This window comes from Marmota monax, unplaced genomic scaffold (genome assembly GCF_021218885.2).
Source record: "Marmota monax isolate L192 unplaced genomic scaffold, Marmota_monax_Labrador192_F-V1.1 WCK01_AAM20220418_F8-fsc00008, whole genome shotgun sequence".
Lineage (NCBI taxonomy): Eukaryota > Metazoa > Chordata > Mammalia > Rodentia > Sciuridae > Marmota > Marmota monax.
In genome coordinates this window covers 2,798,291-2,820,246 of record NW_026694432.1, presented here as the reverse complement: position 1 = coordinate 2,820,246, position 21,956 = coordinate 2,798,291, and the positions used below count along the sequence as shown (strand labels likewise).

At 43.3% G+C, this 21,956-nt stretch overlaps 2 long non-coding RNA genes across 10 annotated transcripts in view; one reads left to right on the top strand and one right to left on the bottom strand.

Annotated features, from left to right (window-relative positions):
* Positions 1 to 513: 513 nt before the first annotated feature.
* On the bottom strand, positions 514 to 3,369 carry LOC131423183 (uncharacterized). Its single transcript, XR_009224268.1, has 3 exons — positions 3,271 to 3,369; positions 1,544 to 1,642; positions 514 to 1,052 (listed from the first exon to the last, which is right to left on the bottom strand). It is a non-coding gene; the product is annotated as an uncharacterized LOC131423183 (long non-coding RNA).
* A 170-nt stretch (positions 3,370 to 3,539) lies between these two features.
* Positions 3,540 to 21,956, top strand: part of LOC124110175 (uncharacterized) — a 46,529-nt gene continuing 28,112 nt past the window's right edge. For 4 of the 9 annotated variants that reach the window (XR_009224281.1, XR_009224279.1, XR_009224277.1 and 1 more), the window contains exons 1-2: positions 3,540 to 3,789; positions 5,153 to 5,295. This is a non-coding gene — a long non-coding RNA (uncharacterized LOC124110175). Of the gene's footprint in view, positions 3,790 to 5,152; positions 5,296 to 5,836; positions 10,814 to 21,956 lie in introns of those variants that run through there. The other 5 variants (XR_006857203.2, XR_006857205.2, XR_009224282.1 and 2 more) reach the window with 5 other exon arrangements.

Here is a 21,956-nt window from a genome sequence, read left to right as displayed (position 1 = left end):
CCTCTTCTTCCCCTATGCCTGGAGTGCCCTGCCCAGAACTTTGTCTAGAGAAAAGCTCATCACTCAAGCCAGGGCCCAGTGCCCTGGATCTCTAGACCCAGAGGACAGCCAGTCCTTGGCTTCCCTGTAACAGCTTCCATAGCTCTGCATGTTGTCTATTATCCTGCCCATCTCTCTTACAGACTGGAAGCTCTATGAGCCATTCCTAGGTCCTGATCTCTGGGCCAGAGTCAGGACCATTTTCTTGAGATTGAGCTGAGCTGAAGTCCTGGGGAGGAAGGAGAGTGGTTTTCATGACCTCCCCAGTGAGGATGGATTGGGTTGGAGGTCAGGCAGGCTGAAGCAGGCCATCTTGAAGCCACCAGCGGAAGCTATGGCTCCTTCTCTGTTTTGGTTTTGCTTTTGTGGGCTTTTCATTTCAGAAGTTAATCTAGTTAATGCCAGCAATGTCATTTTGGCAAGCCAGCAATTTCCTTTTGCCCTTTATTTAACGAGCCCCGCCCCCTCCCCAATCTCTATAATAAAAGGCATGCAGGTGGGTAATTACAGAGGTGTGAAATAGGGGTGCTGGGCCAAGGCCAGCTAAGCATTCTGGAGCATCCGCTGGGGAGGGTTTTAGGGAACTACCCAGTCCCACTATTCAGTTGCAGGTAGAGAAATGGAATGTTCGAGAGGGTGAGTAACTTGCATGAGGCAACACAGCAAGTAGGAGGTAGAGCCAGCACAGGAGCCCAGGTCCTTAACCCCTTGCTGAGGTCCTTCCCACTACTCAATGCCAACACTGTTTCCTTTGTATATCCTGCTGAAAATTCCACAGGAGTGCCACCATCCATCCATCCATCCATCCATGCAGTCCATAGATACTTACTGAGGGTCTCTATTGCATGCTAGGCACTATGAATAGCTGTGACCAAGGCTGTTGCCACCTTGTCTTCACAGAGATTATCTTCTTAGGTCACAGTCTGACACACAGCCTGATGGAGGCACGGCATGTGATAATAGGTGATTTCAATACAGAGTGGCAAATGCTAAGTTTCTGTAAGGATCAGCCTCTGTAGAAACACAGAAAACGTCCAGCACCATAATGAATCTTGAAGGATAGGTAAGAGTTTGTAAAAGGTGCTGTGTGAAGACAGAGAAAGCTTTTTAAGGAATCTGAAAAGATATTTACCCAAATGTTAATAATGCTCATTTCTGGGGAATGGGGTTTGAAGGGTAATGGGAGGGAGGGATGGAAGAGAAATTTTACTTCCTATTCTACTTTTGGTATTGTGTGAATTAGAATGTATATGTACTGGCATTTTAATAAAAAGATACTTCTATTTTGAATTTTAGGGAACAACAAATGTCTCAATGTGACAAATACAGTGTTGAGGGAGGAAAGAATAGAAGGTCATGGAGGTTGGCTGAGGTCCATCTAATGTTCTGAAATGCTGGGCCAAGACTTTGGACTTGAACCAGTGGTTAATGAAGTAAAGGTAGAGGCCAAATCCACAAGACCTTGCAATGCTTGAAACATAGCAGATGCTCAGTTAATCCATACCTGATTTTGAATGCAAAGGGCAGCTCTGCTCTCCTCTTGGGTAACCTTTCTTTTGCTGGGCCCAATGGCATATGCATATAATCCCACTGCTTTGGGAGGCTGAAACAAGAGAATCAGATCACAAGTTTGAGGCCAACCTGGGCAATTTAACAAGACATTGCCTCAATTAAAAATAAAAAGGATAAAGGATGTGACTCCGTGGTAGGGTGACCTTGGGTTCAATTCCCAGTTCACAGAAAAAATAAAAGGGCAGGTCGTATAATATGGAGTCATTTGAGTTTTGAGATAGAAGGCTTGAAGGTGTGGGGCTTTGCCACCATGTGCTGATGGCAGCGGGAAGCCTACTGTAGGGAAATACATTCCTGCAGAAGCAGACGAAGTGGCAGGAGAAATTCTATAATATAAAGAGAGATAAGAAGGGCTGAGGTTGTGGCTCAGAGGTAGCACGCTCACTTGGCATGCATGGGGCACTGAGTTCGATCCTCAGCACCACATAAAAATAAAGTAAAGGTATGATGTCCACCTACAACTAAAAAATAAATATATATATTTTTTAAAAGAGATAAGAATACTGCGATTTCTTCTCAAACCTGAGGAAGGTGGAATGGGTCCAGATCCAAGGAACGTGGCATAAGTTGAGAGCCACTTTCTTATAATAGGGAAATTCCTAAGACATGGACTTTTCCAGAACAGATGAATTTGTGTGTGTGTGTGTGTGTGTGTGTGTCTTGTGGCTAAAATCGATCAAAGCAGGTCATTGCCAGTTTTTACCTCCCACATGGAGTCTGCTTCAGCATCTCCCTATTTCAGTGACAGCAGGAGGGAGCTTCCTACAGTGCAATGTTGACTGGACTGCTTCAGGATAAAGTTCAGGATCCTCACTCTGGCTTGGGGGTGCTTTGTGTTCTGTTCCTGGCTCATTTCTTCAGCCTCATCTTCCATGGTCCTCATATCCTACTCTGCAGCCCGTTCAATGGCTTTCAGTTAACCTTGGGCCTCCATTCCTTTCTCTCTTTGCTTACATCAGCATTTTCCTTGGACTATCCCATCCTACTCTCCACCTCCCACTTGTCAGATGTATTCCCATCCTTCTTTTAAATTTCCATCTTGAAGACATCTTCCCTGTGAAGACTTTTCCAGTCACATCCCCACTCCCACCAGTATCTTTCTCCTCTAAATAGACTTACTCATTTCCTCCTTGACACCCTGTGCCCAAAGTACTCGGCACAATTAAATTCACTTGCTATCAGACACACTGTCCATGATCACTGTTTAAAGCGCAATGACATCTCACTGAACAGAGCATTCGCTTATCCATCTGTCCCCTACCACATTCCCTTCCTCCCTGACTATAATCTCATGGTGTCAGGGACCTTGTTTGGCTATCCCCCAGCACAGAGCACAGCAGCTGGAACATACTAGTATGTATTCAGTAAGCATTTGTTAAACCATTGTGTGAATAGCAGATCACCTCTGTAATGATTTCTCTTGTCAAATAAAAATCAGATCACACCACTATGTCCTTTCACCTCAAGGAGTGTCGGCACAGCTGTCTGCACTGGGAGGATGTGGAGGGCTGTTCTATCCCTGCCTTCTGCCCTTGGATAGTCCTCTGCCCTGCTCCAGATGTTAGTTTCCCCATCTCGTTCATTGAGGGTAATAATCCTTGTGCTACTTCTCCATAGAAATGTTTTGAATCTCAAAGATAAAGACTCAGATCCACTCACTACAAACTCCAGGCAGCATGAGCATGTTGGTGGACAACAGCCTTGTCTGCCCAGGCCACTGCTAAGCTTTGGGGGGCTCCTCTCCTACCATCAGAGACTCTCCCCTCTTCCAGCTCACTTATATTGTGGGGCTCAGAGAATGTTAATTATTAGGTTGCAGCCCACCTGGAGAGCCTTAGATGAAAGCAAACTCAGAGTGTAAAGTCTAATCGATGCCCAGTGCCTGGCGTCAGGGCCTTGGCTCACTCTGCCTGGAGATGGATCATTAATCCAGGCACTCTGACCTGGAACACTGGGCCCAGGAAGTCCTGAAACATTCCTGACCACCCACGGCTCCCACCATTAGCCCTGCCGCTGACTTGCAGAAGTTTACATTCTCAATGTTAGATGAGACTCAGAGAGTAGCTGGTCCAGACTCCCAGCCACGGCAGGAATCCAGGCTCCACTGTGCACTGGATGCTCAGTCTCTGGAGAGGTGTTCTTGAGGAACAGCCCTGGGCATGGAGTGGACAGATATATGTGAGTTTGAGCCTTGCCTTCCTCTTCTGTAAAAGAGGGATAAGGTTATCTAGCTCACCAGACTGATGTTTAGGAATAGATTAATTTGCCTGAAGGATTTTTATTTTGAAATTAATAAGAAGGACGGTCATATGGGAGGAGTTATTGTCATTCCTAACATCACAAGGAGTCCCTGGGATACAGTCATTTCTTTATGCTCAGAGTCATCTTGGGTAAGGTGTTGCCTCTCTGTTGGCAAACTTTGATGATCCCTGGGCCTGAAGTAGAAAGTAGGGACCCCTTTCCTCATGCTCAAGGCCCTTCACTCTGTAGCGTCCCCTCCTTTCTCAGCTGCATCTCCTGCTTCTCCCCACCCATCAACTGCCTTTCACACACACAAGTTGACTTTGATAGCCCCATTAGCTTGGCACACTGGGGCTCCGCTCCCTTTACTTTGGGTGCATTTCCACCTGTCTTTCAAGTCCATCTCCTGAGAAGCCTTTCCAGTTCCCTACTACAACCCACTGGTGAAATCAGGTGTAGCTTCTTCTGGTTCTCATGGAATGCCATGGTTTTTATTACCCTAGAACAATAGCATATCATTGGCGTTTAAGCTATTTTTCTTCTTGGATGAAAAAGGAATATTAAAATGTAACTTCCCTGGTGGTGGTGGAGGAACTAGATGATTACTTGTTATAGCTAATCACAACAACAATATAACAATATCAGTCATTGGTTCCTTGACATGACTTTTTTTTTTTTTTTTTTAACAACTGAGTACCTAGGTGCTGGACAAATTTACTCTAGAATTAAACCAATCTGAATATAATTCTATATCCTGGCTATAAAAAGACACGATGGTACTATCAGAGTTTTTCAAGCTGTGATCTCTGGCCACGTGGTTTGACCATGCAGGGCATGGCATTCCAGGTGGGGCCTTCAATGGAGGCCATGCTTTACCTGTATCTCACAACTCCATTCTCATTGATTCCATACCTTGTCTGGTTCCTAAGGGCCCTTCTGGCTCTGATCTCCTGTGATGCCATGATTCCATGGGGGAGGCAGGTGACTGGGAGAATGTTGTGATGAGGAAACAAGATGGAAGGGGCCATCAGCCTGGCTGGTCAGGTTCTAGGCCATGGTTTGAGGATCTCAGGCACCTGGGGCAGGTGGAGAGGGTAGGGCTTTGTCTATCTTTATATAATGCCTCAATGGTGCCTTGTACAGTGTTCAGCCCAGAATAGGTGTTGAGTATCTGTTGAATGGAGAAGAAGGTTGTCCACAGAATATTTCTTCAGACTGGATTAACTGAGAGGATGCCTGGCTTAATCAGACTTATTCTTCTTCCTTTCTTGGGGAAATATCCATTGAATGGACTCACCAGCCCAGAAGACTCTCAAATTCCGATTTCTCTGTGGACACCACAACAAGATCACCCCTTCAAATTGATATATGGAAGCTTCCTAGAGAAGATCAGGTCTTAGGAGAGATGGAGGCCAGGGGAGCTCCCTGCTCAGGGGAACTGAGGTAGGTAGAGGTCCTGAGGTGACCCTCAGCTTTTGAGAAGGTGTCAGAAATCCCTGAGACAATATACAGCAGGACTCTGGGGGAGTTTTGGCACCTTCGTCCTATGTCCATATCCATGAGTGTAATTTCAGGTGGGTCTTCAAAGGGACTAGCTATAAACTCAAAAATGGAGAAGGATCTGTCTATAGAAGCTGAGGAGCTGGGGCAGCCCAAACTTGTTTCAGAAAGGAGCCCAGGATGATCATGGACAAGGACAGAATTTCTTCTTCAGAGTTGAGGAGGGTGGTAGGAAGAGCTGCTGGGGTTTACAAGAAGGAGTAAACACAAGAAGCAATTTGGGAATAAGGGGAGCCTTGTGGGCCACCCTCAACACTGCCTCATTGTGAGCTCTTAGAGGACAGGACACGAGGCTCTTCTCTATCCCCTTTAGACTCAGCATCAAGCTTTGCAAATATTTGGTGCATGATAAACACTGCTTGAACTCAATTTTCCCTATTCTATATTGCCCTTTTATTTTAAGCACAGACTTTTTCTCCCTCAGATGGATTTCTCCCATCTGGTTACAGAAACTGAATCAGTGGAAAGAGAAATCCTAGGATGCTGGAATTTCAGGAACGTTTCCAGAATGCCAAGAAAAATAACTCTGTGATGAACCAATGGCATCGTGATGGCAGATCTGGAAAATGCATTTGACTGTCTGAATCACAATATCATAAGATCACAGAAACCTTAAAGTCATCCAGTCTATTCTGTGATGGTACAGATGGAGAAGCTGAGACCCTGGGAGGGGTAGAACCAGCTGGTAGCAGAGACAGGACTGGAACCGAAGGCGGCAGCCATGTACCCGGCTCTGATCGGATGCCAGGCCTCAGCTGCTGGGCGCTTCTAAGAGCTGTCTGACATGTGTAGCTCTGCCTTATCAGCAGGAAGAAAAGATGACAGCAAGCACTCTTTCCTGGCCAAACATCCATCAGGACCCACATAAATATTTTCCCAGAATCTGCATGGCCGGCATCTGCTGGCTGGCTTCCATAGGACAGTAAATAATTCAGAAGACTGGTTGCTTCCTGACCACTTTCTTGGGTGTGTTCTCGGATGACTGTGTTTTTTGGAGTGGACTTTAGAGAGACCTTGATGAGGCAGTGAACAGAGTCCTTATGGGACTCTCTGATGGCAATTCCTGGTCAGGAAATAATTGCCCGTGGGGTCTTGATGTCAACGCATTTGGGGTAGATGATTACTGTTACTCAGTCTGAAAGGCCTTTCAAGTGGGGCCAGGAATTAGTTTCAGGGATTAGGGTGGGATGAAGGTAGAGACTCTGGGACCCACAAGTCAGAAGAAATGAGCTCAAGTATGGTAAATTGGGTAAACTTGATCAAAGGCATGTTTGGGTCTTGGCAGATAAGCTGCTGGGGAAGAGAAGAATATCATTGGAGCTGGCATGGCCTCAGGCTATCAAAGTGGCCAATCTTGGAGCTAAAAGCTCAGAGGGTAGTGGTGTCAACCCCGTTCATTCTGACACCTCACCCAGAGCATCTGACTGAGGCTGGTGGTGAAGTATGAAGGCCTTAGTACCTGCCTTTGTCCAGCATAAGGGGAACAAGTCTGGAACTGAAGGAAAAGCACTGGACCCAGAGGACTGGAGCTCAGAGGACCAGTACCAATGGGGTCCTGTCTGAGCCTCACAATGGCGATGATAGGGTGTCTGATGTGTCTTGACTTCCAGCCTTGTTTCCTGAAAGAGGCCCAATCTGACCTCCTTTATGTGGCTTTTGAGGATTAGGAACGGGACCCTTTAATTCCCACCATGGGCTTGTCACCTAGGCATTTGACAAAATCTTTTTGAACCAGCCTGTAAGTGTTGTACACTCTCCAGGGATGGGAGCTCCTAAATTCATTTCCTCCTAGGCTGTGTTGTAAACTCATTTCTCCTGATTTGGAAGGAAACAGAATCATGGAAAGAGTATGGGCACTGAAATCAGATGAACCGGATTCAGGTACAAATTGAACCAGCTGTGTACGCTTAGCCAAATCTCATTTTTCTCATCTGAGGAATGGAGAAATGATCACTGAAAGACTGAAACAAAGTAACATGCATAAAGTGGGAAGCACGGTTCCTGGCAAAACCTAGATAATCAATAAGTGATCACTGACTTATTATTCAGCTTGAAGGAAATGAGATCTAGGACTTATCTTAGATCTGTCTGAGTCAGGCTGTGTGTCTTTGGGAAGTTACCTCCCACTCTGTGCCACAGTGGAAGCCACCCTCATCACTAACAGGGGGAAAATATTGTCCACTTCACAGGCCGTTGTGAGGTTTTAATGGGATGCTTGTTACAATTCTCGGGCTTGTACTTATTCCTAGGTTTAGGGGAAATTCTCATTTTATAAAGGATTAAAAAACTGTGAATTCACCCTCTACATCCTAATAGATGTGAAAGACTCTGATGTGAGGGTAGAAGAGTTCTCCTGTCCATCCCTTCCTTTCTTTACCCCTCCCTAATTCAGGCCTTACCCCCTCTCAAATGGACCCCCTCCCCTTAGATCTCTCTCCTGCAGTATCTCTTGCTCCAGTTGATTTTGTCCACCACAAAAGGACACACATAAACAAAAAGCTGACCCCTCCACTCTCCTATTCAAATCCTCCTGTTGTGGTGGTCTTCAGGAGGTTCCAGAGTTCAGCCAGGCCAGCCTTCCCACTCTATCTTCTAGATTCTTCCCTGAAGCCCCTTAATTTACATGTACGTTTGCATTTGCATGTGCATCAGAAAAAGGTCCCTGGGTTCCAATCAGCTGATGAATAGTTATATGGGACTCCTTTGTCTGTTGGGTCATCTTCTGGCCCTTTCTCTGGGCTTTGGGTTCCCTATCTGGGATGTCTAGGATTGAACTAGATGATCTCTCAGGGCCTGCTGTGGTCTGAATGATGGCATTTCCTCCAAAATTCCTCTTGAGGGTTGGGGGTGTAGCTCGGTGGTAGAGTGCTTGCCTAGCTCATGCAAGGCCCTGGGTTCAATCCCCCACACAAGACAAAACAAAAGTTCATGTTGGACTTAATTTTCAATGTAATAGTGTTAAGAGGTGTGGGCTTTGGGAAGTGAGTGATTAAGTCAGGAGAGGTCTGTCCTCATGAAGAGGATTAGTGGGCTCAAGGTTGAAGGGACCGCTGTCTTGTCCTGCCTTCTGCCACGTGAAAACACAACAACAAGGTGCCATCTTGGAAGCAGAGAGCAGCCCTCACTAGACTCCAGTGTTGGCTTCATGTTTTACTCTCCAGCTTCCAGAACCATAAGAAACAAAATTTTCTTCTTTATAAATTACCAGTCTGTGGCATTTTCTTATAGCAGCACAACTAGATTAAGGAAGGGCCTTTCAGCTCTCAGGCATTTTAACAAAATTTGATGCCCTCCTGGGTGACTGGGAATTCTTTCTCTTTTTCTCTCTCATCACATTCACACATATACACAAATATGCAGATACCCAAGCACTCATATGCAAATTTTGTACAAGTACATACTTCCTGTATGTTCAAACAAGTATTTTCATGCACACATTCTTATGTACACGTGCAAATATTGCTTCATAAGGACTCATGCTTTTCTCTTTTCTAAACATCCTCACATATATATGAAAACTAAGTCTGTTTTATTCCACTGAATCCCTAGCATCCAGAGCAGAAAAAGTCCTAAGAACACATTTGTGGAATGAATAATGAATGCTCTCCCTCCTCCCAATGATGCAGGCATTTATACATGTTATATCCGTAATATGCAACTATGAGCTGCACACACTCAAGGGTGTGGATGCGCTGACACACATTAGATATGCCCAACACTCTGATTCCCACCCACATCCCGGTGTCTCAGATCTCCTTCAAGAGCTGAGAGCTAAGGGAAGTCTTTTCCCAATGCCACCCTGAAGGTCCCCTTGTCAGGTTTGGCTCAGGGACACTCACAGACCTTGGTCCAGGTGTTGGGGATAACTCCACAGCTTTATATTCGGACAGTGCTCTGTAAAAGTCAAATCACTTTATCACATGATATTCCACTTGGTCTTCTCAGCTGGCCTGAATGGAGACTCCTAGCAGTGGTTAGCTGTCCTCTCGTGTTGCAGCCAGGGTAACAGGGACCTGGGGAGCTTAGGCCATCTGTCCAAGGTCACAAAACCAGCGAGCAAGTGAGTTGCCTAAGCAGAACCCTCTCTCCCCTTCTCTCCCCACTCTCTCCTTTGCCTCTCCCAGTGACTGTTTTAAGATGATTATTTATTCTTCAGTTGTTTTCTCCCTCTAATTGATTTCTTTCTTTATCTTTTTTTTTTTAGTCCCCTGTTTCTGCCTAACCCTAACCCTAGGCCATTTTCTTCTTTGTGGGGTCCAGATCTGGTTTTCAAAAAATGCTTCTGCATTTTCTGCCTTGATCAACTCTGAGGATGCAGGTTTCCCCTTTGCAGCAACCTCCCTTTACTCTGCTGCTAGAACAGATGGCCAGCTCCCCTCTAACCCTTTATATTTAGCTGTGGGAGTCAGATTCCAGTCCATCGTATCTCCCAAATACAGGGAAAACATCAAGCTATCCAACGATTCCATTACCACCACTTTTCCCAGGCTTGAGTTAAGGGAGGAAGTGGACAGAGAGGCACCATGTACTTACAGCTCTTTCCAGAAATCCCATATCTAATCCCCCACTGAGTCCTTGGCCTCTCCCACCTTTTTAATATGCCGGAGGTGGGTGGTCAGCAAGGAACCACGAGAGCAGTTTTTAGCACCACCTTTGCCGTCCTCACAGGGTGGTCTTGCATTGCACTTGGGGTGTGTTATCCATTATCTGGGGACCTCACATGATATCTGGACTAATGTAGTTAAATTTTGAGATTGGCTTTGTGTGCTGTTTTTCTCCCCAAGGCAAACCTTCGAGGTAGATATTACTATCTTCATTTAATGGATGAGAAAACTAGTCTGAGGCTAAGCAAGTAACTGTAAGCATACAACTAGTTGGAATTGAAGATTGCATTAATAGGATTCTAAAACCCGAGTTTTTCTTATCTTACCATAAAGACTGAGGTTTTCCCTCTGTGGTTGGTGGATAGCCTGATGTTTGAGTGCCTACCACACAGACAGCTTGAACTTCTGTGTCAAATTCGGGTGTGACTGTCAGCTACTTATTAATCTTCAAGCCTGTTCCTATCCACACCTCTTTCAATGGGATGTCATTTAGGGCAAAAGCCTTCACCATGCCTGGTGAATGGCTTTGGAAGAACCTAGCAAATAGTCTGTCTTGTGCTTGACCACATCATGAGTTCCCCTCCTAGTATTTTTCCAAAGCTTTTATTTATTTTTTTCCCCCTGCTTTTTAAAATCTTGCTGATTATTGTATTGGAGAGAGACCCTTGATTGACATGACCCCTTGTCAGCACCAATAACACATTTTTAAAAAAATGTTCATTTGTTGACTCATCTGTATTTGGTTCTCTTTGTTTGCAGTAGTTCTTAGTAAATATTGAAGGTTTGTTGGATTCATACCTTGGCTGAACAACATTAATTTGGGGGCTGGTTAGGAGCCGAGGAAGGAGGATGAGGAGAGAAACAGGCATCTGTGGGGGCAATAACATCAGTCAGCCACACTTCAGAGTCCCGATTCCCCGGGCAATCCAGCATGAGTCACCTTCTGTCAGCCTCAATTTTTCTCATCTGACCAGCAAGAATGAGGGTCCCCATCCTGCCAGCCTCACGGGGAGTGTAAGATGAATCTCCACGGGATCAAGGATGTGGGAAGGAGTGTCGAAGTGTCAAACGTGTGGGTTTGGTCTGGGAAAACAAAACTTGTGACTCAGCCTGGTTCTCCTCAGACACTGGGATGGGGGACCCAGGGAACCACCCTGGCCTGTGTGTGAGTCTCAAACAGAGGCCTCTACGCTCTGGAATAAATTATCCATAAGGCAGAGGCGTCAGGGCTGCTGCTCCCTGTCTGGCCTCCTTGGCCATCTCACTTCATGAGACATAAATCCCCAAGACTCCCTAGTCATTTCTAATCTTCATCAGTGTTTAGTTTTTAGTTTTGTGCCCCCCTTTCTTTCCTGCTTGTTATTTTATAGGACTGTGGGTCAGAAGGGCAGAATCCAGCTACAAATCTCACCGCTCTCCCTGCAGAGCCGGTGGGACAGAAGGAGGGAGCTGGAATAAATTGAAGCACATATGCCCCAAGAATCTGAGCCAAGGCCAGAGGCATTGCCGTGGAGGCTCTTCCAGAAAAAGTGGGGTCTGGAATTTGTTCTCTTGGTTTACCTGAACCTCTAGATTCAGAGTCAAGAGAAAATGGGGAGTGTGCTCATGTGATGAGGACACTGGGCATGGTATAAGACTCATTTCTATCACATCTAGCTGGGTGATAATGACCAGGTTCAAATGGCTATGAGCCTCATTTTCCTCTTCTTAATGGAAACAATGATACTTCTTCATAAGTTGATTGACAGGACCAGTCAGGAGGATGTAGGCCACTGTGTCTAGTACACTGTCTGGCCCTGTGAGGCATTCAGTACACAGGGCTTTCTCCTCCCTTCAGCCATCTGTGACTGGGAAGTCATGGATTTGTCATCTAATCCTCCTTAAGACTCTCTTGAATGTGAGCTCCTTGGAGGCCGGCACTTGGGCTTGTTGCCCCCCGGATGGATCCTCGGTTCTAGTATAAAATGCCTAACATCTGATCTCTGCTCAGTGAAGAGTGACTGAGGGATGAATGGATCCAAGTTCTCTGCATAAGAAGGAGAGAACATTTCCACTGAGTTGTACAGAATCAGAAGGGCTGACGAGCAAAACACAGGCTCATGTCTTCACTGTTAAGAGGAAGGGACATAGATTCATGAGGGGTAAGTGACACCAGAATCACACCAGAAGTCACAGCAGATCCTGGTCTGGAACCAGGCCTTCCCCTGCCCCATGTGATGTCCTTTGCCCTACACTCTGCTGTTAGCCATGTCATCAAGACAGAAGAGCGAGATGGAGAATTAACAAAAAGACAAATATAAGAAAAGGAGAGCTAAGGGAATGAAATCTTTCTGCTCAGGTCCAGAGATAAAGAGGCAGATAGATAGACACAGAGACAGACACTCAGGACTCAGACCGAGAAGGAATTAAATCCCAAACAGACTGGATGGACAGCCCCAACTTTTCTCCAGCTCTCTGAGAACTCTTCCCCACTTTCTGGGGCTCAACAGTGCACTTGACCTTTATCTATGTAGGTGTCAGGATGGAGTAATATTGGTGTGAATGGGGAAGCCTCAATGTCTACTTGAAGCCAACCTATGTTGCCTAACTCAATCTGGATAGCAAGACTGCCTTCCTCATACCTGCACAGTGATGCTGTTGAGACCCTCACTACTCTTTTTAATATCTCTCTTAATCACAACTGTCATTATCTTTCAAATGTATATTGTGTGCTAGGCACCGTGCTAAGTATTTCACGGCTGTGAATGTGGTTACCCCTCACAGCCATCTTCATTTCACAGAGGAGGAAAATGAGGTTGAATAATCGGCCTGCGATCACCTGTGAGTGAGGGAGAAACCAGCGGGACAAAGCCCATCACCATCTCTTCTCACATCTCACTTCAGCTTTTCTCCTGCTGCTGTTTTAGATGTTACCTTGCTTTCACTGAGCTGAACAGATCTTTCTACTTTATTCAGACTTGCTTCCCACTCCATGATGTCTGCAGATATCCTAAATGAAATACTGTTCTAGGCCCCAAGTGAGGGGCTAAGCATGCAGATTTAGGAAAAGGGAGGTTGACATTTCAATAGAAGACTCTAAGTTGGTGTGTTAAGTAGAAAAAAGAAATACATCTCCAGCATCTGGAGGTTTGGAGAAGAATTTGGAGACATTTGACCTCTGCTCGAAGGTTGAGTGTGTGACCACCACAAGTAAGACTGGACATTCCAGTTAAGGGAACAGAGAGGAATGTGCTGGGGAGATATGGGATACTAGGGGAGCCAGGGGGGCTCCCAAAGGAAAGAGCTCGAATGTGAGATTGGAGAGGGATGCCAGTCAGGTTGTCAAAGACTTGAAGACCAGGCTGATGATGGCTGTATTTGAGGCAGTCGCTTGGGTGAGATCTTCAAGAAGGAAATCTTGCTGTACTCTATGTTGACTGTCACTTAGTAGGGATTTAATAAAGTCAGCTGATTGGCTGATAAAGGTACATGTCAAAACTTCTCTATAGCACCAGAGAGTTTATTGGAGACATTTTTGTTGAAGGCCCAGCCCTGTTATAACAGAAAAACTTCTCTTTCTGCCCTCAATTTCCTTCAGGCTGGGACTTTGCTGCTTCTGGCTACACATGGTGCTCCTGGCTCTGGGATGTGTTGGGCTCAGAATTTCTGCCAGCCTTCTGGGCTTCTTATGAAATCTGAGATTTGGGCTGGGCCCCCGTTTCCTGACACAGGCCTAAATCACTTCCACTGCTCTGAAGTCTACTGTGCCTTCTCACCACTCACCACAGCCAGAGGTGTCTGTTGCCAAGTTGGGAAGGGTCAAGCCTCCAGAACTCCAAACTCTGGGATGTGTGTTGCTAGAATCAGGCCTGCAAGAGGTTCCGGGTCCACCCTCAGCCCAAGAGAAGTGCCCAAATGTACAACCATGGACAGCTTTAATAACTTGGAGCTACCTCATTGGCATAAACTCTCAGTTTTAGTTTGCTATTTATAGTTACTTGTAAAATCAATAACACATTTTTGATTGGAGACTGTTAAATTGGTCTTCACTTGCCAAGGGTCTGGGAAAACCACTGGGTGTGAACGCTCTGGGCATATACAAAAAAGCTTGATTGCACTTTGTCCATCCTGGGTCCACAATGCTCCTTCCATATAGTCCCTCCTGCAGCCTTGCTCACAACCAGCCTCCAGCTTCCTACATTCTAGAACCTTCAAGACCTGGTAGCAGATACTCTGGCATCTCCCACTATCTTAGAATCACAGTATTTCAGAATCTAAAGATCTCAGAAGCCTACATGATTAAAGTCCAAGAATATTCAGATTGTAGATTGTGAGAAACTTGGAATTCTAAACAATCTGAAACTTTGCAATAAGGAGTACTAAGATATGAAATGAGGATATCAGGAAATGAGGAGTTTGGCTTGAGTCTAGGTCTCTGTCTACTATTGAGGTTCAGAGAAGGCTGAACATGTCTAGTTATTTGGTGGGGGTGGGGAGTGGCCAAGTGGTGCTTGGCAGTGGACAGTAGACCTGGCAGGAGAAGGGAAGGGCAGAAACTGCAGAGAGGAGCAGAAAGTGCTGCCCTCTAGCTGGCCAGATGTGTTCAAGAGAAGTCAAAGATACCTGTTGGGAATTCGGGATCTTGGGGCAGAAGACAGTGAAAATTTGAATTATCACTATTATGTAACCTTAATTCAAGTCAGACTTAGAATTCTGGACTCCAAAGGCTTTAGAATTTAATTTAAGGCCCCTGGAATTTTAGGTTATCAGGGAGATTCAATATAGAATTATATCTGGAATCTTAAAAACGCAGATTATCAGAATTATAATATCAGAGAATTCTAAGATATCATAACTTAAGGGGCCTGTAAATGTATGTATTTCAGTCTTCTTATAGTGGAATAGGTTAGGGTTTGGGGAGAGTCTGGGTTCAAGAAGATCTGTTGGAGGTAATTGCAACTTTCATGGTATATTTTAACATCCAAAGCTCTAACTGGACATAGCAAGAAATGAGGGAAGGAAAGCAGCAGCACGTGGTTGCTTTTTGCAATAGATGTATAAAGAGGATCTTGGCTTAATACTTCTCAGTGCAGTTAACATTCAGTGACAAGAGATGTCCAACCTAGTGTTTCTACTTGTCTTCGTCTGTTTCTGCTGCTGTAACAAAATACCTGAGACTAGATAATTTCAAATGAACAGAAATTTATTTGCTTATATGGTTCTGGAGTCTGAGAAATCCAAAAGCATGATGCTGACATCTGGCAAAGGCCTTTGTGCTGCATAATCCCATGGAGGTGGCAGATGGCCAAGAGAGGGCGAGTGTAAGAAGGCAAGAGCTGAAAACACTTTTGTAACAAACCAACTCTCATGATAACTAACTCACTCTCATGATATGGGCATTAATTTATTCATCAGAGCAGAGACTTCATGACCTAGGCACCTCTTAAGAGGCCCACCTTCCAACATGGTTGCATTGGGGATTACATTTCCAATATGTGGACTTTGGGGTACACGTTGAAATCAAAACACTACTTTATGTTGAGGAAATGGAAGTCTGGAGAAGGAAAGTGATTTGTCCAGTTTGAAATAATCAGTTAGTGACAGATCAGATCTGGACAGAGATCCATGATGCTTGACTTCTAGCCAGTTATTTCCCTTCCACTGGTCTGCCTCTCCTCGACTGAGGTCTCTCATTTCATTCTCTTGACAGCTTTATGGGAAGCAGTTAGTATATCACTTAAATGGAAATATAAAGGACAATAAAGAAAGGAAATGGATTATGTGATGAGAGCTCTGCACAAAATTCACAGTGAGGCAGAGGGTTTTATCCTTATTGGAGCCCAATTCTGCTTTTCTGTCATGGACCAAGTCCTGTCCTTCATGTGCTGAACCTGGACTTTGGTCACAAAGCAAGGCTTCCATGTAGTCACAGGCCAACCCTTGACCTTGGCCAAAGACTGAGCCTTGACTTTAATTACAAAACAAGATACAGCAGAGGAAAGAGGAAAAGCAGGCCATACTGTCTGCTGAGAAGAAGACAGGCCATTTCCTATACTGAGACAAATCTTCTGGCATAGGGAAAGAACACTGGGATCTGGAATACCCCTGACTGCATGAGGAAGGGATTTCTAAGAAGTGCATTTAAGATTTCTAGGTCACCATAGATGAGAAGCAACTTACCTGATTGGTAAGTTTGGGTGGAATTTCTTAGTGTATAGAACTAGCTCTCTTTCTTCACCTTAAGAGCTATCTGCCAACAGGAAGCACACGTTCTGCTGTAACTCCTGGCTCTTGTCCTTGTAGATAAAGGTGAGCCTGGTATAGAGCTGCTCTGCTTAGTTGGTTAAGACTGTCTACTTGTGGGGGAAGACCTAGGCATGCTGTGTCAGTCAGCACATACTAACTTTTACAAATAGCTCTCAAAATACAATAAAAATTAATTTCTTGCACAAATCACTACCAAATGTGTGAAGAGTACTCTAATCCATGCATTCATTCAAGATTCAGGTTCCTTCTGTGTGTGGCTTTGGAATCTTCTACAACAGTATTTCTCAATCAGGGATGACTCTGCCTTCCCGGGGACATTTGGAAGTGTCTGGACATATTTTGGTTGTCTCTGCTGTGAGGAGTGAGGATGCTATTAGTGTCTAATAGAGAGCAGGAATGCTATTAAACATCCTACAATGTGTGTGTCAGCCTCCAACAAAGAATTGTCTGTCCCAACCTGCCAATAGTGCTGAGGTTGAAAAAATCTTATTTTGGGGTCTTCTGGGTCATTCAATCAGCAAATGAAGTAAAAGAAAGGAATAGAGAATGAAATTCATTAGGATGTTACCGGTTTTCAGAGAATTGGTGTATATAGCATTTTGGTCCACATCTAACTGGCTAGAACTAGGGAGTAAGGTTGGGAGATAGAGTCTAGCCGATGGTTAGAGGATGGGCATCTCTCCAGTCTCTGCCACAAGACCCATTTGCCTCTAATTCTAATCTATAAAGGTACAATTTTGGCTTCTATATTCTCTTTTATTTCTTCAAAGATTCAGATTTAATCAGCCATGGACTCAAGTATGGAATAGGACAAAGCGCTTTCCCTCTTTCCTCTGTTCACTGTTCTACACAGTTAATAACATTGACCTCACAGGACTTGTGAGGGTTTCTCTGCCCTCTATTCCTACATTCTGAAAAGTGATCCCTCCCCTTCCAACCAGAGTAAGACTTTGAGGTACCCCATTCCAGAAAATAAAAGTTCATCCTAATCACAACTTGGTTCTTCTAAGAAAGGAAAAGGAAAAAGTTTGCAAGAAGTTTTAACACTGAAAGTGGGTGGGGTTCTGGCAACTCTCTCAGCTACTCAAAAATTTCCTATGAGAACTGAGAATGGCTGCAGAAAGGGCCGCTGGTTGAGAGGTGGGGCAGTACACATCAAGTTTCAGTTCTGCCCCTCCATGGATGTGTGCAACCCTGGCCACATTCTCTCTCTGAATCTAAGGGCCATTGTTACAAAATGGGTAAAGTGACTTTTGTCCTGGCTCTAAGTGTCAATGTATAAGCTTATCTGCTGCTTTATTTCCCTTTCTTAGTCCCTCTCCCCCTCTATGCAGATCCCTTTTCTGGCATCAACATACACTTAAAGAATGGGATCTTGCAGGTGGTTGGTTTAATGACCTTCTCTCCTCCTGTGGAATTCCGTTGGCAGAGGGGAGTCCTCAGGAGGTTGTCATAAATAACTAGGCCCTTATCCTCACGTCGTCAGAAGGAAGTTTGAACAGTGATTGATGTGACCCATTTGGCAGCAATGGGAGCCCAGAAGAAGGCTCATTGCAGATCAGCTTATAAAGATTCATGTCAATCCAGCCTGACTGGGAGCCAAACCAGGGTGTCAGACTTCCCTGAAAGCCTTGCTCAAGAGTCCCTGAGGCAAGAGCAAGCATTTCCCTCTGGGTGAGAAGTGAAAGGAAAGTCTGTGGGGACGAAGAACGAAGAAAGGGCTCTATATAACAGTTCAGAGAGAGGACCTTGTAGAGTTTCCAATGGAATCCTTACAAGGATTTATTCCTCTTTTTTCTGTCTTGCTCAGAATATCCAGAATAGGGATCAGCATACAGCGGGCAACATTAAAACCTGCTTGAATCAGCATGACATGTTCATGAGTCGAATACTGTTATATGGTTTGGGTATGAGGCATCTCCCCAAAGGTCCTTCGTTAATGAAGGAGGTGAAATGATTGGCTTATGAGATCTGTAAACTTCATCAGTGGTTTAATCCACTTGATGGATTATTGCTGTACTAGGTGGAATTGTAGGCAGGTGGGGCATGGCTGGAGGAGACAGGTCACTGCGGATTTAGCCTTGGTAATTATACCTTGTCCCTCGGGCTTCCTCTCACCTCTGCCATGAACTGACCAGCTTTCCTGTGCTATGTCCTTATGCCATGATGTTCTGCCTCCCTGGGCCCAGAGCAATAGAGGCAGCCAACCATGAAGGGGGCCTCTGAAACCATGAGCCCCAAACAAATGTTTCCTCTTTTAATTTGTTTTTGTCAGGTATTTTGGTCACAGGGACAAACAGCTGGCTAACACCAATATTCAAATTATTTTTTTGGTTGAGACGAAACAATTGTGTGTTAAAAATGGTATTCATAGTAGGAAAATATTAGACCTAAGAGAATTGTGCGTCTCTTTGTTCAGCAACAGTGATTACTGAAAGGAGGAACAAAAGAGGGAGGAAGAATGTGGGGGAAGAGCCTGGGACAAAACTCTGCTGATTTCAAGATCTGGCTGATCCAACCCTTGATTCCCCCAGGACAGAACTCATTAAAGATTTGTTGACTTAGCTCAATATGCAGCTTGAACCTTTCTGGGCCTATGGCTGCTCCTACCCACACCCCACATCTGAAACCTTCTCCTCCAGGCAAGGTCTGAGCCTCAGCAAGACTCCCTCCCTCCTGTGGGCCTCTTGACTCTTCTATCTGAACAAGAGGTTTCACTGTAACTGCTAGCAACTGGGAGCAAATACCTCTTTTATAAACACCCCAGCTATACCTAATCTCACCTGCAGCTGTCAAGAACCCCACAACCCCCCGGCCTGTATAACAGACAGATCAGTAGAGAAATACGTCATAGCCCCCAGGGGAGTGCAGTTTCTAGAAAAGGATACCTCTTCTTCTTAGGTCTCCAAGTAAGAGAGGAGTTTCTCAGAGATAGACCTCTGGATGTTGGGAGTGCCTACAGGAAAGGGGTCAAGAGACTTTCATTCCCTGTCAGATGCTTGCTGATGTGAACCTGCAGACCCATCTAGACCTGCAACTATAGCACACCAGAACTCTGGGAAGTTCTAGTTAGAGTTTGGCCTCTGTTCATTGGAATTTGAGGGCACACAAAGTAGAGACTGCCATCTTTTGCTGTTGCTTCTGAAAATACAAACAAACAACAACAACAACAAAAACTTCATTGGGATGTAGTTGACATGCTACATATTTAAAATGAACGATTTTATAAGTATTGACATTTATATACACCCCTGTAGCCATCACCACAAAAAAGATAGTGACTAGATCCATCACCCTCGGTTTTCTTTTGTAGAAGTTTGCCCTTTAGTTATTACTTCCCCATTTCATCCCCCTACCCACTCTTCCCAGGCAACTATTGATCTACTTTCTGCTGTAATTGATCAGTTTGCATTTTCTAGACTTTTATATAAATAGAATCACATGGTAAATACTTTTTTTGGTCTGAATTCTTTCACTCAGCATAAACATTTTGAAATCCATCCCTATTGCTGCTATACCAATAGTTCCTTCTTTTTTATTGTTAAGTAGCATTTCATGGTATGTATATACAATAGTTTATTCATTCACCTGTTGGTGGACTTTTTGATTAATTCCAGATTGGAGTTAATAAAGTTGCCTACAATTGTTCATGTGGAAGTCTTTTTGTGAATATATGTATTAATATGTCTTCAGTGGAATAGTTAGATCATATTGTAGGTGTACATTTAAAAAAAACTGCCAAATTATTTTCCAAAGCACTTCTGCCATTTTACATTCCTATCAGCAATGTACAAGAGTTCAGTTTCTCCATATACTTGCCAACATCAGTGTGATTGGACTTTTTAATTATACTCATTTATGTAAGTGTGTATTGTTTTTCCATCATGATTGTAAAATTAGTAATAATAACAAACAACTTTTTATATGCTTATTTGCCACCCACATGTATTTTTGGTGAAATGTCTGTTCAAACACTGTTCATGTTTCATTAAGTTGTTTCTTTTCTTTTTATTGGGTCTGAAAGTTCTTTACAGATTCTGGATACAAGTCCATTATTAAATGCAACTCTGTAAATATTTTCATCCAGTATGTAGCTGGTATTTTTATTCCCTTGAGTGTCTTTTGACATGAAGAAATTTTGACAGTCTAATTTATCAAAAATTTTTTATGAATCTTACTTTGATGTGTGTGCTAACACTTTTGCATATCTTAGGATCACAAAGATTTTCTTCTGTATTTTTTTCTAAAAAGTGTTATACACTTATGATTTACACTGAGGCCTATGACCATTTGAGTTAGTTTCTTTTATATATGGTGTGAGTTATGGATTGAACTCTTTCTTTCTTTCTTTCTTTCTTTCTTTCTTTCTTTCTTTCTTTCTTTCTTTTTTCTTTCTCTCTTTCCTTCTTTCTTTTGTGTTGCCTGTGCATCTTTAATTGTTCTAACGTTTGTTGAAAAGATTTTCATTTCTTTCCTGAATTGCCTTTACATCTTTATCAAAAATCAGTGGTCCGGATATATGTGGGTCTATTTCTGGGTTCTGCATTCAGTTTCTTTTATCTATTTATCTGTTTTGGGTCCAATGTCATACTTTTGATTACAGTGGTTTTATAATAATTCTTGAAATCAACTAGTTATCCCATTTATCCTTCTTCAAAATTGTTTTAGTTATTCTAGATACTTTACATTGCCACATGGATTTTAGGATCAGCTTGTCAGTGTGTGCAAAAAGCCTTCTGGGATTTTAGTTGGGGTTGAATGAATCTATAGATTAATTTGGAAAGCACTGACATCTTAACCATGTTGAGTTTTATGACCCCTAAGCAAGGTATGTCTTTTATGTTTTTATATCTTCCTTTCAGTGTTACTTTGTAGTTCTCAGTGTACAGGTCTTCATCAGATTTATCCCTAATTATTTAGCATGTTTTTGGTGGACACTGTTGTAAATATACTTTAAAAATATATTCCTTCTAGCATTTTTGCTAGTATATGGGAATGTAATTGATTCTTGTATATTGATTTTATATTTTACAATCTTGCTCAATTTACTTATTGATTCTAGATCCTTTTTCAAAGATATTATTATTTTCTACATAGACAATTATATTGCCTGGGAATAAGAAGAGCTATTCATTCTTTTCCAATGTTAAATCAGGTAGAGTTATTACATCAACACTTTTCTTTTAAAATTGTTTTTGTTATTATAGGTCCTCTGTCTTGCCACACAAATTTTAGAATCATCTTCAATTTGGGTTCCTTTTATTCTTTTACTTCCTGATTGCTCTGTCACTAATATGTAGAAAAATGTTGAAAAAGTCAAAGTAGGTGTCCCTTTTTATTCCTAATATTAGAGGAAAAATATTTAGTTTTTACCATTAAAATGTTAGCTTTTTCTTTTGGTATATATCCCTTTTCAAGTTGAAGAAATTATTTTTGATTACTATTGTTTTTCAGGAGTAATCAGATTTTATGAGGATGTTGGATTTTATTAAAATAATTTTTGGTTTCTATTGTTCACATGAACTTTTTTGTCTTATTAATATAGTGAATTGTATTTTTTAAAGAAAATTTTAATTGTGGTAAAACTGTAAGGTTTGTCATCTGAACTAGTTTTAAGTGTATAGTTCAATATTGTTAATTATATTCACACTGTTGTGTAACAGATCTGCAGAACTTGCATTTACTTTTGAATAC